The sequence below is a fragment of the Passer montanus genome, unplaced genomic scaffold (genome assembly GCF_014805655.1).
Source record: "Passer montanus isolate IOZ18808 unplaced genomic scaffold, ASM1480565v1 scaffold55, whole genome shotgun sequence".
Classification (NCBI taxonomy): Eukaryota; Metazoa; Chordata; class Aves; order Passeriformes; family Passeridae; genus Passer; species Passer montanus.
Genome location: NW_024370485.1, coordinates 152649 through 171738, shown reverse-complemented (window position 1 = coordinate 171738; position 19090 = coordinate 152649). Strand labels below are relative to the sequence as shown.

Sequence of the window (19090 nt, the reverse complement as noted above, 5' to 3'; positions counted from 1 at the left end):
CAGGCTCCCATGGGAAGTGGAAGAATCCTCATCCCACCTCTCTGTAAGGAGCAATGGGACAGGCAATCAAGCCCTAAGACTGGTGAGATTGCCTGATATGGAAAGTCTTGTAAGATGCCTCAGAAGTAATACAAACTTTAGAAATTTCCTCTGGCCCTCCTGCAAAGCATCTCCTCCCCAGTTCTGCTGATACTGCTGCTTGCAAGGCAGCACCATGGACTACATCACTGTAGCCTGGTCATATCACATATTTGGAGGACTGGGGCTTCTAACCCACAGCAGGTAACTAATGTATGCTACAGCACAGTCCTGCCAATGGCTGCACCCCAAGACCAATGGGGTGATGGTGGCACAGGACAGGAATGAGAGGTGAGGAAATGAGAATTTCTCAGGCCATGCTACAGGCATCTTTCTATTAACTCTGTCTGCATGAAGTAATGCAAAGAAAGGCAGTGGAGGATGCAACTAGGATGGAGGGTGTTTACTAAACTGTGATTGAGTATGGTCAGACCTGTGTAATAGGATATGGACTAACATAAACAGAGATTATCTTAATTTACAGCAGACAATGCCCCTGTTGATAATATATACAGTATCAAGTAAGTGCCAGTTCAGTGTGTCAGAAACTAACTTAAGTTAGTTCCTTTGAGGTCTGAAAGATTGTCTCAGTTTATATTTTATTTAACATTTCATTGCACCCCTTACATATTTCCTTTTTTCTATTTTTTTGAATGCAAAAAGATCAACTTGGTTTTAAACTGTGCAGATCAACAGGAATGCTTACTTTGCCATATTTATAGCTAGCAGATGCCTATCTCCTATTTGGTTTGGGGGTTTGTTGTTGTTATGGTTTTTGAGGGGGTTTTTGGGCATTTTTTGTTTGTTTGTTTGTTTGGGGATGTGGGTAAAAGGTGCTAAGGGTTCAAAAATTAATGTTTCACAAAGTTCAACATTGATGTCTTAACTTGTAACACACTTCCCCTCTCCCACAACACTGGTTGTAGAAGCTACCAAGGGCTGACACCACTCATGAAGCTCCATATGGTTCTGCTTCTCCTCATTTTTCCTCAGCCTAACAAACTTTGGCACTGCTCAGATTTTCCTTGTCCTGAGGAAACAGGAGAGATTCCATGAATTCCAGTTTCTCCTTCCTTCACTTTTACAAAGCTCCCATGGTGCCATCTGAGAAAAACCTATTGTAATGGCAAAGCACAAAGGCAAACTCGTCTGAACACCATTGGCAGTGTAGAGTTTTTCATGCTGCATTCAATATTGGTAACAATTACTTATATTGCATTAGATTTGAAGGACTTCAGTAACATCAGGGCACCTCAAGCTCAGCACAACTTACACATACACCAACAAATGTCTGTGCCTGACTAACAGGCTAGTAAAGTTTTTTAAGGCAGAAAGGCTTCAAAACAGATCGTCATTTTAAAGCACCCATGAGTTGACAACAGTTTGTACAATTATCACAAACCCCTCAGAAAAAGCTTGCAGTACACCTGGGAGGCGACCATGTACACAGTAAGTACCCTGTATGCACCATAACTCAGCAAGCGCCTTTTGCAGCTCCCTTCTACACTCAGTCAGGAAGGATATAGATCATTACAGCCTCCAGCTACAGAGCTTTAGCTCAGAGAGTAGCAGCTCACACTTTCAGCTCTGGAGATCCCCAGTTCAATCTGCTGCATGTCAGCCAAGAGGGCAGCTGTCATATAATTACAGCCACAACTTTGCATGTGAAAAAGTAGGGAGAGCGAGCAGAGATCTTATTATAGAATTCTAGTTGCAACCTGCTGAACAGCTCCCTATTTAAAGTAACTTCTTGTAAAGAGGAGGGAGAGGGGGCCAAAAAAAAAGGAAAAAGAGGAAAGAAAATCTTTCAACTCAGCTTCCCAATTCCCTCTGTTTTGCGGAGTAAACCAGTGCTGCTTTGCAGTCTTTTGTTCCAAATGCATATGTACACTAGATGAAGCACACAAGTGCAGAGCCAGGAATAAGGCTCTGGGCTTATCAGTCCAAAAAAGAGAAAAAGGAAAAAAAATTCTCACTGCTGCAACTGAAGCATCTGAAGTCCAACAAGGCATCATAGCTTCTTCCTGAACTATAACCACCCCACAGCAGCCAACCCACTTAGTTATTCAATTTAAGTATTAAAATTTAAGAACAAGAAATCTTAAGTCAGTTGCATCCTGTTTTCTTTAAGCTTTACATACAAGTTCTTAGGAAGATTTAACAGAACAGACAATCCAGGAAAAGAGTATGTTTGAAATGCAAAGGTACAAAGCATAGTGAAAAACTGACTCTCAAATGAAAAGTTATTTTAGTGAGTGCAACATAAAACAATAAGACCAAGTTTCTTCTTATCCATTCATCTTTCTGCAGATCCTTCTGCACACAGAGTCATGTTTGACCCAAACTTTCTTCCAAGCCAGCACAGTCAAAAACTACATTGAAACAATGTAATCCAGTTTTGAAGAAACTGGGGGAAAAAAAATCAGTTTTCCCCCAAAAACAATTCTAGAAACCTATTTGAAGCTTAAGATACAGATTCCTTGCAGAACATTGTTTTCTCCTCGACAGTTCCATCCATCCATCCATCCATCCATCCATCCATCCCTCCATGACCCAGCAGTACAAAACCTGTGGCATCCATCCATCCATCCATCCATCCATCCATCCATCCCCCAGCAGTACAAAACCTGTCTATCTCCCACTGCATGAGGTGAATCAACCATTTTGGACCACAAGTAACAAATGGGAGCAAACTCTCCAACTTCCTGCAAACTACTTACTTGCCTACTAAATACCACTTAAGTGGACTAATCTGACTCAAACTGTTCAGTACCTGCCTGCAAGAACACAGGCTTGCTGAAATACCTCAACTAGTTCATGCATTCTACACCACTGGCCCTCCAAAGCTCCCTGAAACACACTGCCATGCTTCCAACAAGATTTGAAGAAGTACTGGTTGATGTACTTGGTTGAAGAAGTACTTGGCTGGTCTGTAGCCAAGCTGGAAGGTGCTCAGGTAAATGCTAATGCCAAGCACAAACCTGCAACAGTAAACTCCAGAACAGAATTCAGCAACACTTTGTATTTAAACAGCTGAGTTCTCTGCTGACATCTTCTCATCAGCCTTGTTTCTGAGGACCCCTTTTCATTTGGTTCAGTCTTCTGCTTCTCCCTTCAAGCAAGACCTACTCAGGAAACACACAAACTAGCTGACCATCTCCCTCCCTTAAGAAGACAGTAAGGGAGAGAATAAAGGACATGAAGCCCAGTTCTGCAGAAAGCTACATGCAGCTTCAGCAGCACAGATGTATTTGGGGTTGATTATGGACATGCAGCAAAACCCTGGCTGGGGCTCATCCCATAGGAGGAACACATAAAAAATTCGCCTTCCACTCACCTCCTGCAACTGAGGAAAGCTCACAAACATCTGAGCCACACTTGTCCAACAAAAGCAGTACAGCCCTATGCAGAGATGACTGAAATGAAACACCATTATGCTATTTTCTGGTATTGCTTCTGTGAATTCAGCATTGCTAAAAGGTTCCAGACAGACACGCTCTGAAGACCCAAATCCTCTGCCTACCTTGAGAACACATGCAGAGGGAACAGCAGCAAAACTTATACTGGCAAAACTGGCTTTTCTCTTCCAGCCTCTCAAGGCTGAAATGACTGACAAAGGTCCAAAATGAGGAACACACATAAATTATTAACATTGCACTAGTAGTTTCATTGTTGCTGTAACAGTCTAAAGACTTAACAGAGGCAGGCTCTGAAGGGAAATACTACTTCAAAATCATTCATTCAGGAAACTTACACAGGAGAAAAGAATCACTCTGCAGCACACTCTGTCAAACCCCTCAGCTTTAAGACCCTTCATTTTTAAAGCAAAAGCAATTTTAACAAGCACAGGAAATTGATGTGAAGCATAAGAAGCTTCAGATTTCAAGTGAGCAACACTGGAGCAGCATTACTTCCGGACACAAATCCCAACACACACATCTCCTCACGCCTGACCTGCAAAGCCCATCCCACTTGTGACAGCCAGGTAAACATTCTGTTTCTGCAGCCTCTCTGCTGGAACAGCCAAGTGGCACACCAGTGAGAAAACAATGGGGAGCCATGCTCTACCAACTGGAAGGGAGCCAAAACGCCACTTCAGTTTGTTTCTTGGAGTGCAACCTGTGCTTTACACCCATGCAAGGCTCCAGATTCACATTCCCACCAAGCTTTTGTTTCATTCCAGGTCTCAGGCAGTACCTGCTGCCACAGGAGCCACGTGACCACAGGCAGTACACAGAGAGACACAGCTTCCTACTGACATATTCCCTCCTCTCCCTTGTTGCAAGGGGAACAGTTTATGCAGTGGTATTAGTCTGTTTTATATTAATTTCAAGAACTAGGACAAATAACCTGAACTTTGACATTTCTGGAAAAAAATTAAATTATTTTCATCTCTCTTAGTAATCAGAATAGATTTATTTTTCATTTAAAACATGAAATTTCCCTACCAAAATATCTGAAGTAGTTACTGAAATGTTTTCTTTACCAAAGCCTGCAGAGCCTCAAGACTATTAATAACATTTTGAATATAAAGAGGCACAACTTTGCTCCATACCAACAAAAAAGAAAAAAACCCAGTCAAATGTTCACACAATGAAGCAATTAATTTTTAATCTAGTACTTTCTATTAAAAGTTCTCACATTTAAAAACCCAGAAAGGTTTGCAGTAACTCTAGACACTGATGGGGACAAAGAAAAAATAGACCCTACCCCCAGCTGGATGGCATTCCTCTCTTTGGGTGCAATGTGGTAACATTTGATTGATGCATCTGATCCATTCCAAAACGCCAGGCGTTGTTTTGATCATCAATGGGTAGAATCCTATTAATTTTCAGGGGGAAAAAAAAGAAAAACAGAAAAAGAGTAGAATATGGATACAGGACACAGAGCACCTCACATTTGTCTAGCAGATCCAGCTGATTTAGCTAGATCCACAATAATCAACAGATTGAAGATTGAGTTGATGACAGAAACTCACATCTACCAGCAAAAGCCCCTTTTTCCCTTCCACCCTCTTTCTGTCATTTCAGCTCAACCCAGTCTCTCAACACAACCTGGAACATTAGTCCCATACCAAAGGAAATGAAATAGGAATAGGGAAAGGAGTGGGAAGAGATAAACCAGGGTAAATAGGATAGCATGAAAAGCCCATTGGCATACAACCAAGAGCCTACACAGGCCCTTGCTACAGCAGAAAACAGGAGATCAAGCACGAACGAGGAGACAGAGGGAGAGCACATGTGGGAAGCAGGTTCAAGTGCCCTGGGCTCAGGGGGTAAGAAAGGGCAGCAGAGCACAGCAGTGAGCCCCAGCACACACAGTGATCTCAGCCTTCAGCAGCAGCACCAGGTGACCCAGTGGCTTGGTGTCTGCCACCATAGGCATTTTCAGTATATCAATATTGATATTGCATGGTACGAGCAATGTCATGTGAACCTTCCACATCAACTAAGGCTTCCCAGTCTGCCCATAAATTTATTTGGCTATCAGCCAAACCCAGATCCAACAATACTAATCACTTTTGCTCTGAAATAAGCCTCCACTCAGTCTTGCAACAAACAGTCGCTGTTGTTTCATTTCAGTCTAATCACTTTTGCTCTGAAATAAGCCTCCACTCACAGTCTTGCAACAAACAGTCACTGTTGTTTCATTTCAGCGCTGATGAGAACTGCAAGCCCTAAGGACCCACAAACATAAGAGGTGGCACAATTCTAAAGGAATTAACCCATTCCAGAAGCAGACAGAAGGTGAGCATCTGACCCTTCCAGCTGGCCAGCTGACACATCAGACCAGCCCACACATCAGACTAGCCCACATCCCATTCACTTGAACCTGGAGACTGGTACATTCCTACTAGAAGTGGAAACCTGGCTGAATGGTCAGCAGGACATCAGGAAAATACTCCTGGTCTAGCTGACCAGCTGCCTGTTTGGGAACACAAGCTGCACAAAGGTCTTTGGACACCCTGCTGTTCCTTGGTTGTTCTTTATATCTGTTATATGTTCCCAAGTCTCAGGAGGATTACCAGCAGAGAAGTGCTAGGTGAGGAAAAGCAGAAAAGGCAAGAACAAGCTGATGTACTGCAAAGGGAAGGAAGCAGCAGGTTGAAGATGGGATTTTACAATAGGAAAAGTGGTTGCTAGAGTGTAGAGCAGAATCTGGGGGGGACAAGAGGTGCTGGTCACAGAAAAGAGTCAGGCAAAGTCTTGCTACTACAGTGAACAGCAAAGGCCTGTAGCCCCGGGCTGATAAATCAGATATTGCTGCCAAAGTCTCACACCAGCCCCTAAAGCCTCTAGCACTGACTGGGGGGCTCAGCACCAAGCAGGATCTGCCACAAGTATGTCCACCCAACAGCTTCAGGGAGTCATTTAAGCTATCTTAGGTCCAGACCATAAAGTGCCCTGATGACAAGGACACAGACCTTGAATTCCACATGCCAGGTCACTTGGAACTCACACAATGAGAAGGATACGCTGCTTTGCCCAGCCTACACAAGGACCACACAGCTGCAGCTCGTGCCTCCCTTAGGCTCCTCAGAGCCAGCAGCTGCATTCCCAGCCAGCCTGCCTTTGTAACCAACCCCTGCCCGCCAGGAGGGCCTGAACCCTGCACCATCAGCAGTGAAAGCACAAACCCACCTCATGCTCTAAATAATTAAACTCTGTGGGAGCATCAACAGACTCATAAAACCCTTACACAGACCAAGCCAGTCATTAATGGGGGTCAAAGATGAGTGCTCTATTTTTTTTAAGAGTGCTTTGATGCGTGGGGAGAGTGGTGAGAGGAGATGTTCATTACCCTTCCCTGGTACCTGATGAATTTTTCCTTTCCTGGCTATCAACACCTCCTCTTTCCACCCAAATCCCACAGCGCTGGCAATCATCCGGACAGCCAGAGACAACTGGAAGGTGTGTTTCGATGACATCTGTGCTAGGTGGTCACCTGCAAGTAGGGAAGCAAGGGGCCTTGCTGAGCAAAGCCAGGCTCTACCAGAGGCTCAGCCGGTGCTTATTACGAGGTCTGGGTTTCCCCAGGGCCAGTGCAATGCTTTAAGTCATGCAAACCACAACCTCACACACTGTCTCCCCTACAGCAAGGCACAGAGCAGAGCACAAGGCAGTAAAATATGTCAGGATTATTAGCCTGGGCTCAGAGCCAGAGCTGGGAGCTGCCACAAGGGTAGGGAAGCTGCCTGCAGCCCTGCAGGTCAGCAGGAAGGAAATGGAAGTCCCCTGATAGGCAAGGAGAGACAGCACCCAGGAAAGGCAAGCCCTGGCTGAGAAAAGGTCATAGAAACACTAGTCTGACCCACCCCTCCTAGCCTTAAAATACATACATACATACATATATATATATACACACACATGTGAGCTTCTTGCTCCTGTGCTGTGTTCAGACATTTTAAGGAGAGGTCTGCTCTTCCCATTCTATCTACATTTCCCCAATCCCTACCAGCTTTGGAAATGGTTTCTTAGACTTCCCATCAATGAAAGCCTTTGGTGGAAAGAATGGAAAGCCATCAGTTTTGGGGAAAGGATCACCACAAGACAGAAACACCCCAAGCAGCAGGCACGGGTGTTGGATGCTCTGTCAGCAGCTCCAATTCCAGCCTGCACCAGCCCAGCCTGTGCCTGTTTTCTCTGCTGCATTTGCTTTGTGTGGAAGAGAGGCCTCAGACTGGAAGTGGCTCCAGGATCTCAGCTACTGTGCCAAAAAACAACTGGTGTAGCGAGGCCAGCTTCTATTTATTAATTATAAGTAGAACTGATAGATGCCCATTTTTTCAGGTCACTAAAAGCCTCCCAACAAGCCCCAATACTTGGACATTCAGAGGGAAGTTAGGAGATCTACACACAACATCAGCACTCATCTTTTCCATCATGGCAAAAGCAGCAGCTGTTACTTCCCTTATTCTTGGAAATAAGGGGGAAATAGCTAGGGCTCGAGCCTTGGCACCTCTTCCCTCTCACCCTTTGGCTACCAGAGCTCCTGTTACTATTCAAGGCAGAAGTGCTCCACAGGGCACACATTCCAGGGGGCTGAGCCATCCCACGTGGCCAGGCTCAAAATGGCAGACAGCGATGAATAGGATAATTAGAAAGTACAACAGCAACCACAACATAAAAACAAGCAGCTTCTATTACAAGAAACAGTTCTATGGCATGGCTAGATCCATCACCCCATATGCTGGGTTGTGGTGGTGCCTCAGGAGCCTGCTGCTATTATCTGTTTGCAATCACATTTCAGCCCGTCTTTCTGCTTAATGCTCGAAAAGCAAAGCTAATCAGATTCATTCTCTTTCTGCTTAATGTCTCCAGTTCGCAAGCATGCTCTGTACTGCTTCAATTGATGTCCAAGTAACACTAGCCAGGAGCATGCAGTGCAAACAAAAAAAACCAAAAAACAACAACAACAACAACAAAAAAGTAATTACCTATTAATTTTAGTCCTTCTTTGCACCTGTTCTGTCTAAAATTTCTTGTATGCTTGCTCTTTGCAAACAAAAGTCAGGAAATTCCCATTTCCCCCTCTACACCATACCCAGCTCCCATATGAGTTCCCTTCTTCAAACTGCTCTGCCAGTGGTATCTGGGCAATTAATTATAGCACAGACCTCTCAGGCTTCCCTCTCACTCTCTGGAATAGCTTTTTAAAATATTTGCTGGCTAGGAACCTCCAGATTAGGATGCCTTCCGCTGGCACTGTAATAGCCCCTCTTTGTTAATCTATCTGAAATGACCATCACATGCTCTGCTACTCCCTCTCCCTCCAGTACTATTTAATTACTACAGGACTACACAGGAACTCTAACGTGCTCTCAGAATTTCGGGTCTGAGGGCAAACAGGACCCCAAAAAGGCTGCTTTTTAACTGCATTCCTTCACTCCAAAGGGCAGCTGGAGCATTGCTGGAGTCAGCTACAGTACCTGGATCTTTATTAGAGCAACCATCACAAGAGCAGATAAACTGCCCCCAGACAAGGCAGATTGCATGAAAATTCAGCAAAATGATCCAGGAAATCCAGGAAGAGACTGGCTTACAGGAATACCCATCATCATGAGGAGAAAAGTCACCCATTACAAGCACAGTAGAAGATTTACCAGAAGAACAACAATTAAAAAAATATCGGCAAGTATTTACATGAGAAGAGAAAGAGAGGTAGGTGGAAGACAAATCTGCCAGGATACATATCTCTATCCAGGAGGAGTGAAAAAAAGGGAGACTGCAGAGATGAAACCCCAGACAGCCCATCAGCCTGTGCATCTGTACACATTCCCCAGCTAATACCCACTACACCAATCAGAACAATGGCAGCTCCAGAGAAGACCCTGATTATCCAAGCTCCTTCACTAACATCTTCCCCAGAGGCTGCATGCATGTGCAAAGGAATGAAAAAAACCATATCTCTCAATGAGATTACTTCCAGCATTTTCTATATTGCTCCCACTCTTACAAATGTGTCTTTAAAAAAAATATTGCAGGTGGCTTATAAATGTGTCAGTTTTTAAGAAAACCCAAACATAGCCTTGAAAACAAAGACACTTTGTACTCACCATATCCAGTGGCATCATTATTTAATATCAATGCACTGATTCTTTCCTTTATTCACTCCATCCTTGGAACACAAAACCACTGTAACAGCCACCCAGTGTATAATCTTACCATTCAATGCAACACAACCCTACAATAACCTTTCTTTTGCCATGTCTGGCTACCAAGGAGAAGAATTTGGGTTTAAATGCTTCAAAAACCCAACCCAAGTACAGTACAGCATGAAACAAATCTCTAACCCTCAAAGCTGGAGCGAATTCTCTCATCCCTCCCTATGACTTTCCTGACTTGAAAATGGCTGCGCAAACATTCCTAATTTGTGTACCACACCAACTGCAACCTGCCCCTCCTGCCAAGCACAGCCGCCGGGTCAGTCCACACATGCACAGGCTCACTGCATCCTGCTGCCTCTGCACACTGCTCCTCACTGACATCATCTCCACCTTCATGCTGTACAAAATTCACCAGACAGGCACTGTTTCTGCTCCTTTAGCTATAAGGCAATTGCTGTAGGCCAACAGATGCCCCATCTCATCCCCAAATGCACACTCCAACCTGCACTGTGCCCCTGCTAAGCAGATGCCTGGGCACATGTCTCGTTGGACACACATCCTCCCTGCAGCCAGCACGGGCTAAAGCAGATACACCAAAGCATCAGTGACAAAGCCAAGGCAGAAACACCATCCCTGCCAGTCAGCAGATGCAAAGTTTGCCTTGGACAGTTCCCACAGAGCCTGAGCTTCACCTCATCCCAGGCTTCATCACATCCCTGGAGCAAGACAGCACTATTCTACAACACCACAGCAATGTCCTGCAAGGCCTTCCCAATTCCTGCTAGTGTCTGAAAATTAGTTAGGCAGTAGCACCTGGAACAACTGCAAGCCACAGTCCAGAGAAGGAGAAAGTTCCTCCTGGTGCCACAGTACCCAGCTTCAGGCCTGGCTCACCATGGCATGCAGGAAATTCTCCAGACGTTTTCCCTCCTTGTCATTTAGCCCAGAGCACCTGGTCCCACCAGCTCCTGGGTCTCAGTCCAAATAGCTGCCATCACCAGGTTTGGGGAAGAAGCTCTTTTACAAACTTGGCCTACAGCTATCCCACCAGGCAGTTTCCTTTTGCCCTCTCATAAAGAATGATTACAGCTACTATTTTTTGAGTCTGTTAATAAAAATACATGAGCCTAATAATAATAATAATAATTCTTAGGCTCCCAGCAATGGCTCTCAGGAACTACAGTTTGTCTCTAATTGTAGAGACAGTGAAACTCAACCTTTTCCCTTTTTTTCCTCTTTTGAAAATACTGCTTGGGAATGAAGTCAGCATCAGGAGGCACATGAGTATATCTGAGGGACAGAAGAGGTGCAGGGGGAAGGGAGGGATCTGAAAATGAAAGCTGAGGGTGAGGCTTCACATTACAACTGAACCAGGCTAATAGGTCACTGCTGCCAAAAAAGGGGGGACCCTTTTTCACCTTTCTTTCATTCCTTACCTTTCACTGCTGGCAAAACAAATCTTGCCCCTCCTTAGCGGCAGCTCTGATACGAGCCTGAACCTGGTGAACAGGTTCAGCTCTCTGTCCCAGGAGAAAACTATTCACTTTTTATGGTTTTGGGCAAGTCAGCTTTCCAAAAGCTGAACAAGCTGTATCCACAAGGCAAGGAATACAGCCACAGAGCCAGGAGCAAGGCACAATCACCCCTCTTAGGAGGAGCAAGTGGTTAGCTTGGGCCAGCCACAGCAAGAAAATCCACCCTAATGCACATGAAACTGCAGTTTCACCCAACGAGGATACTGGTCAGCACAAAACAAGTGGCCTAACTGAAAAGCCTGCAATAGATGTGTTTGCTAATACTCTTAAAACAGGTAGTTTTTCCTATTTATGTAGTTTTACCTGGTGCCCACACCAGTAGCATTTACGAAGGCAGCCATGCAGATGAAAAACAATATTAAAACTGAGCAGACCCAAACTAGACAGAAATACAAGAGGAACTGCAGGATTTCTAATAATAATTTTCCCCATTTCTAAATTGGACTTTGTTATTATCAAACAAGATGGCTGCCTTCATCACTATGTTAAAGAAATGTCTGTTTTATTACAAACTTAACAGTTAGTTTCAGGGTGAATTTTTCTTTTCCCATTAGCTTCTACATCATCAGATGAACAAAAATTATGCTTTTCTTTTATTAAAAAAAAAAAAAAACAAGCCCATATTAACTCCACTGTCTTTATTTCTCTCCACCTCCTCTGCTCAATTACTAGAAGCAATTTACAGACAATAAATGTAACTTCACAGCTGCCTGTATGAAGTATTCCCTTCATTTTATAGATGAGGTTACAGGCTATACAGAAATTAATATCAGCAAGGTCTACTTCAAAGCTGGATAAGCAAGAGGAACAGATGCACTCTTAAAGAATACAGATCATGACTGTACTCTAGTAAAACTAGTAATAAAGGATTAAGAATGTTGCCAGTTGGATATAAATTCTTTGAATGCATCTGCTTAAACACAGTACCAAACAAAGGCTTGCTTTGAGGTTTTGCTTGGGTTTATTCTCTTATTGTTAGGAACAGCATTGTGAGATTTCAGATACACCGCTCACAGACCAAACATGCTCGCTTTACTAGTAAACATTGCTTAACTGCTCACCTCAGGACTCAAAGAGGCTCTCTTCCCCGTTGGTCACCAGGAATCTGCAGCTAGAAGCTCTGGACATAATTTTAATCAATACAGATAAGCAAGCCAGGAGAGAGTCCAGTGTTATCTGACACAGCCTCACGGGCTTTGGCAGGGCTAGGAGCAGCAAGAACCAGTGTCAGTTGTTATAGCTGCCAGACGTGACTGTGAAAAAGCTCTGGGAGTAGCAACACTAGAGGGGGAAAAAAAATCCAAAGGTGCAGTTTTGTGCAGGCACTCTTCTGATGATAACTGCTCCTTAAGGCTTCATAAAAATGCACAGCCAACTTGTCTTCTTCCACACATTATCAGAGCTCAGAAATAGCACCTCAGTCTAGTTATACAATTCAGCAGGTACAGCTTCTCCTAGGAAGCAACCACCACTGGCATGCAGGTACTCCAAAGGCTGAGTCATCTCAATGGGCCCTTCAAGGGAAAATAATCCTATTAAGAATTGGTGTGCTGGTATTGAAGGCAAAAAGGAGTGTTAATTTCGGCAGTTAATTACACTGCTTGCACTCCATCCATTTTCTACCAAACCTAACACCTGTAGGTCAGTAAATTCACCATGCTCCCCCATCCACCCCCAAGGTCCTTTCTTGACCCTAATCTTTAGCCAGCAACTGCCTGTCATTGCCCATGATTCCTTATCCCTGACTAACACAAATTAGTATTTGTACAGCCACAGAGCTAGAAAACCTAATTTAGGACTTAGGCCTTCATTTCTAGCCTGCACACAAATTCCTTCACCTGAGGACAGGTTACAGCAGTCCCCCCTCTCCTAAACTCTTCCAAAGGGGTGGACTGAGAAAGAAGCCAGTGGCTTAGGCCAAGAATTTTACTTTTGAGACTGGTAGATCTTTTGTGGAGACTGATCCACTGATATTTTCTAATATAAGAAACATATAAAATGCCTAGAATTTGATATCTGCTTTTTAATTAAACTGAAATAAGTAAATCACAGCCTGTTGCCATGGAGAATGAACAGACACGGCCTCTTGACTCCAGGGCAGGATCAAGCAGGAGAGGCAGACAAGGCTGTGAAATTAAAAACACCTATTTTAAAGCAAATGGTCTTGATAATTAGCAAAAAATGTGGCATAGGGAAATAATATAACCATATGGCAGGAAGTGGTTTTCAAGGTGAACTACAAAGCCATTTTAAATAAATGAATAAACTGCTGGAGCTGCTGGGTCACCCACAGAATCATATATGCAGGATTAAACGTGACTTGAAAAATACACTGAAAAATAGCAATTAGCTCTTCTTTCACTTTCCTACCTATAGCCTGCATCTGTGTCTGTTCTTATTTTTAAAGACTTGTTTCAAGCAACTAATGCTTGCACCTATTTGCATTTAGCAGACAGTCATCAAATTCAGACATTTTCAAAAGCCTTGCAGTTTACCCTGAAGCTAGAACCAAGTTTATGGGACATAAACCCTTTTATCTATTACTCAGTGTCATCACACAATCCTGGGCAGGTCATCAGACACTAATAATCATTCCTGAATCTGTGCATCCTTGTTATGACTTCCACGACAAAGTGACTTTGGAGGGAATTTGCCCTCCACACACCATATGCCCAGTCCTGTGCTACACCTCTCAAGAAGCACAGCTCAGAAAGAGTCAAAAAGTAACTCTGGTTTATCAGTGGGAGGCTGACTGCACATCCACGCTTGGCTGGTGGACAAGAGCCTTGCATGCTCCCTTCCCAGTTTGTCTGGAGAACAGGACATCAAAATATTTCACCCCTTTTAAGATACTTCTACTCTGCCCAGATCTAAAAAGGTGCAGCAAGGAAACCCCCTCATCACCTTTTTGAGCCCAGCCAGGGCAAATCTGAGCAAGAGTGTCTGACAGCTTCCAGTAAGCATGTGGCCAAAGTGCATCGAATTCATAACAGCTTAAAATACTTGAAATAAACTGTACCTGATGACTCAGTTTCAAAAATGTGCTGTACATTCTTTTAAAGGGAAGGGACAGATGAACTAACTTTCACTTCAAACCTCCCATCCACGCTAGAGAAAAAGCCAACCTTTTCTCCTACTCCATGAAGACACAAGTTGTCAGCCACAATCATTTGGTCTTCCACAGCAGTTAATGACCCACATGAAACAAATTCTCAGGGTCTCAGGTCAGACCCTTGTGACACAGTTTGTTGTCTAAACCAGTCACATTCTGAAACCTCAGCAGCCCAACCTGAGCCAGCTATTGACAAGTTACCTTCTGTTTTCCACCATGACCAAGAAACACCCACAAAGTGAGGAGAGCTGGGACAGAAATCTTGGGGAAAAAAAGGAGTTGTGGAAAAATGCACAATTAAAATTAGTATTCTCTGTTTCCACAGTTTTGCCCAGTTTTGAATCATTTGCTGCTTTAACTAAAGTCACACTGCTTAAGATGTTTGGCTTCCATTAAAAATAAAGTCCAAGTCCAAGGTTGCATGAAGATAGGGATAAACTTGCAAGTCTGGTTCACCCTGAAGGACACCAATTCCTTAAAAATGGAATGGCGGGGGCAGCACATGTGGCTTAATTCACAGTTTTTGAACAGTCAAGGCTAGCAGCAGTATCTGCCCAACTTCTTTGCTCATGCACCCCATTTCTTTCCAAACCCTGCAGCAGAGGAGCTGTGAAACACCTCAGGACACATCAGCTGCACTGGAAGGTGCTACACACCCTTGGTTTCTTCACTGCCCAGCACATTCCCTGGCATGCCAACAGTTTCCTACTGCTTGAACCACAGTCCTGCAATATCACTCAAACACAGATGGCTTTGCCAGAAACTGTTTCTGCCCTGACCAGCACCTGGCACACAGAGGGCAGCAGGTGGCTTCGGTCTCCTCCCTTCGTAGTTCTACTTACTTTTGACTTGAAGAGATTTAACACAATTATAAAGGCTGGCCAAGCATCTCCCTTTGAAAGGGAGCTGCCTTTTCTTCTCCATCCACAAAAGCCAAGAGAACCACACCGAGGAAGACTCCTTCCCAGGGACACTCCCAGTTGGACAGAGCCAGGATTTAGGGGTGCCACCATTAAAACTCAAGCCAGTGGTCACTTGGCGTATGAAGGAAGATGCTAACCATGCCCAGGAGAGATTACTTTCACATCACAGCATACTAGGTCACAAGCCAAAAAGAATTCTTTTTAAAAACTAACAACAACAAAACCCACAACAACAGCAAAAAACAACAACAACAAAAAAATTTAAACAACAATCAAAACCAGACAGAAAACCCCCACACCATCCCTCAGACTGTTCCCTTCAGCAGCATCACACTGAACCACGTACACAATAGAGGGGCCAAGAACCCTGCCCAGGCTGTCCACAGCTCCTCACTCCCATCCCCCGTGCCAGCTCCCTGCAAGCCCCTCCTGCACCCCCAGCAAACATCCCCAGGACCGCCTTCACCCACCCACAAACTCTGCCTGACATCTGTAGCCCCGGGAGCCCTTCAAGCCCCACCAGCCGGGTAGAAGGCTTCCCAAACAAGCAGAGGCTCCAGCCGCCGGCCTTGCTGGGTGTTTTTCCCCCGGCGGCGCGGCTGCCCGGGCTCCCAGCGGGAGCTCCCAGCCCCGAGCCCGGCGGCCCCGGGAGCGTGTGGCACACGTGCGCGCCCGCCGCTGTCAACAACTTCCAGCCACCGTCCCAGCGGGCAAGCCCCGGGGGCGGGGGGCTGCCCTCCGCCCCAGCAGCGATCTGCCTTGGGAAAGGCCGCTCGGAAGCAGGACAGCGCTTTAACAAAAATAAAGCGCACCTTAATATTATCCTTAACAGCCAGAAAGGTCACGACGTGGAGGTCCATAAGGGGGGAGGGGAGGGAGATGGGTAAGGGGAGGGGAAGAAGGGGGGTGGCAACGCACAAACCCCCACGGTTTTAACCGTTTGACTGCCGTAAAAAAGGAAATAATGTGAAGTAAATGGAGACTTAGGAGACGGACAGAGCCCCACGCGAGGGGCTGCCCGAGCCCCCGCCCGCCCTTCACACGAGGGAAGGCGGCGGAGGGAGGATGTGGGAAGCAAATACACCCCCAGCAAACGCCGCACACGCCGGGGTCCCTCCCCACACACACACAGCCCCTCACCGCCGCCGCTTACCTGCGCGGGCCGGCGGCCCTCAGGGTCCCATGGCAGCCCCGTCCCGCCCCGCCCCGCCCCGTCCCGCGGCGGGCACAGGAGCTCCCGAGCCTTTGTTGCGCGGAGGGAACGGGAACGGGAGCGGGTCCTGTCAGCTCATGTGACGCGGCGGGCTCGGTCTCCGCCGCCCCTCCTTGCTGCTCTCCCCTGCCCGCCCTCCGCCGGGCTGAGCGCAGGCCCCGCAGCCGGGAGCGGGTCTCGGGCCCGACTGGCGCTGGCGGAGCGGCGGCGGCGGCGGAGGGGCTCGGAGGCTCTGGCAGCCGAGCGCTGCCTGCCTGCGGCGGGGGGCCGGGCGGGCCGTCCTGCCCCCGCGGCAGACCCCGCTCTGGCTGCGGTGACACCGAGCCCGAGCACGGCGTTTGTTCCCCTCCTGAGGCTGCTCCGGTGCGCTCGGGGCCCTGCCGCACAGGCCCGGGCCTGCCGCTGCACTCAGGAAAGTAAATAAAAGCCTAATTATGTGCTTTCTAGTTGGGGCTCGCAAGGAAAGAGAGGAAAACCCCTCGTTTTCTCGAGAAGAGATCTGAGAAATAGCAGTACTGGATCAGATCAGCATCCTGCCTTTGAGATTGCTGAACAGACAAACCCTAGGAGTCGGCTACAAGAAACAGACCATGACCATGACCATGATCCTGTGGTCAGGCACTTACCAACAGCTGGGGTCTTCGTATTTAACAGTTCTCAAAGGATTTTTTTTTTTAATGCATTCAGTATTTTTGGTTTTGAACCATTTGAAATGTTTGTGTCTGCTCCATCATGCAGCAAGCATCCAGCTTTCTTCTCCAGAGAGCGTTTAATCATCTTCTTTTGTTTGCCAAACTCTAAGTAGGGGGCAGAGAGAGATTACCTTCCTGCAGGTATTTAAAACCCTAATATGCCGTTTTTCTTCACAATCCAAGACCAAGAAACAAACACCACAAGCCAGGCCTTGTAGAGGAAACACAAGTGACATTTCTATCAAAAATGCAGACAGCTCAGAAAACCTCGGATTCCCTCATCAAACACAACCACCAATTCAATGAGCAGCTTCCCTGCCATCCCAAGATTGCTATTCCATGGGAATCACCTTCCTAGACACCACAGCTGACCTTAAAAATGGCACCCCAAAAGCCAGCACATACACGAGAACGCACAGACCATCAAACGTGCTCTATAGAGCAGTGCAATAAGATCAGCAGCCATTCACAACACAACAAAAAGCTGTGAGATTCAGCCAGTCCTGCAGATACTGTTACACCTGCTCTGAGGGGAACACCAGTGATCTGCTTCATACACCAAGGTCACTCTTCCGTAAAATAGATACAAATTTACTACAATAAAGATACGGTAGCAACAACAGCAATTTTGGAAAATAACTTTTCAAGGAATCGAGGCTTATTTGGTGTTTGTCTAATGCTACCAAAATTAACAGGGATTGGCAAAGTCTCTAACCACATTAGCTCTGTGCCAATCTGTTTTTCTGCTTTTTATTTTAGTCCCTGCTGTAGCATTCTCCCCTGCAACCACGTGCTCCTGCTGATGATAATACTCCATGCTAAAATCCACTCATAAAATAATCTCTTAAACTACTGGCTCTGAAAGGGTGTTTTTTCCCCCATGTCTCTCCTGCTAACCTTCAGGCTCTCCCTTTTGCAACTCATTACAGGAAGCAAATCCACAGATGCAAACATAAGAAACAGAACCAGATACCACCACAGCATCAAATATGAAATATCTCGGTACTGCCTCACAGACAGCATTATCAATGCCCTTCCTCCCATAGCAAATCTGCCAAAATTCTTTGTTCTTGCATGTATTTGTTCCAAATCTCTACAGTTCATCATTTCATCTAGCACAGGAGATACCCCCACAAAACCATGAGAATGAAACTAAATAATTGCTGTCTTACAACAAGCACATACAGTCAGCCAGGAAAGGACATGAGGAGAGTATTTGTCAGACTGCAACAACGTGAACGCTTCAATCCTTACCCCAAAGGAGACCAAAACCTGCCCAAAAGCTAAAGCTTGGCATTAAAACTTATAATCCCTCGATACTAAAGCTATGGATTTAAAGGAGATGTTGCCTGCCCAGCCTGTTACAGCCTCCCCGCTGACCTCTCCTTTGTCACCAGCACAAACAGCCCTTTTTCATAGAGGTCCATGAGAAAACCAGCAGCCTGCCAGTCACTGCTGTTTACACCCCTCTCCACTTCATAGGTGCTCCTTTTTTTCTTTTTCTTAAGTGGTCCAATTGATTAATATAATTAGATTAAACTAAGAGCAATTGCATCTAACCTGTAGCTAGCTTGAATATTGCTGTTTTCTGTCAGATCTGATAAAAAGACCCTGAGCCCAATAGCTGTTTGCTTTTTCTAGTTCTATCAGTTGATCTAATACAAGATATTACCTTTCACCACAAACCTTGCCTCCCTAGGATCTTTACACCATCATGGCTGCAATACCATTTTAATGTTTTGCCTTAACTGATTCTTCCATATTCTCTTATCTATGAAGTAGGATATGATAGAATGTGTTCACTTCTGTATCACTTCTTACACTGTTTTCATAAACATAATATTCAAGCACTTTCCAGGACTGCATTAGCTGCTCTGAATACCTTCTGTCATATGAAGGGATTGGTTTTTTTGTTTTTTTTTGTTCTCTC

At 45.4% G+C, this 19090-nt stretch overlaps 1 protein-coding gene across 5 annotated transcripts in view; it reads right to left on the bottom strand.

Annotated features, from left to right (window-relative positions):
• Positions 1-16669, bottom strand: part of TCF20 (transcription factor 20) — a 129861-nt gene extending 113192 nt beyond the window's left edge. For 4 of the 5 annotated variants that reach the window (XM_039725501.1, XM_039725505.1, XM_039725506.1 and 1 more), the window contains exons 1-2: positions 16409-16669; positions 4789-4899 (exon numbers count right to left, since the gene is read on the bottom strand). The gene's annotated coding sequence lies outside the window, so the exon portion shown is untranslated. The remainder of the gene's footprint in view (positions 1-4788; positions 4900-16408) is intronic. The other variant, XM_039725502.1, reaches the window with a different exon arrangement.
• Positions 16670-19090: the final 2421 nt, after the last annotated feature.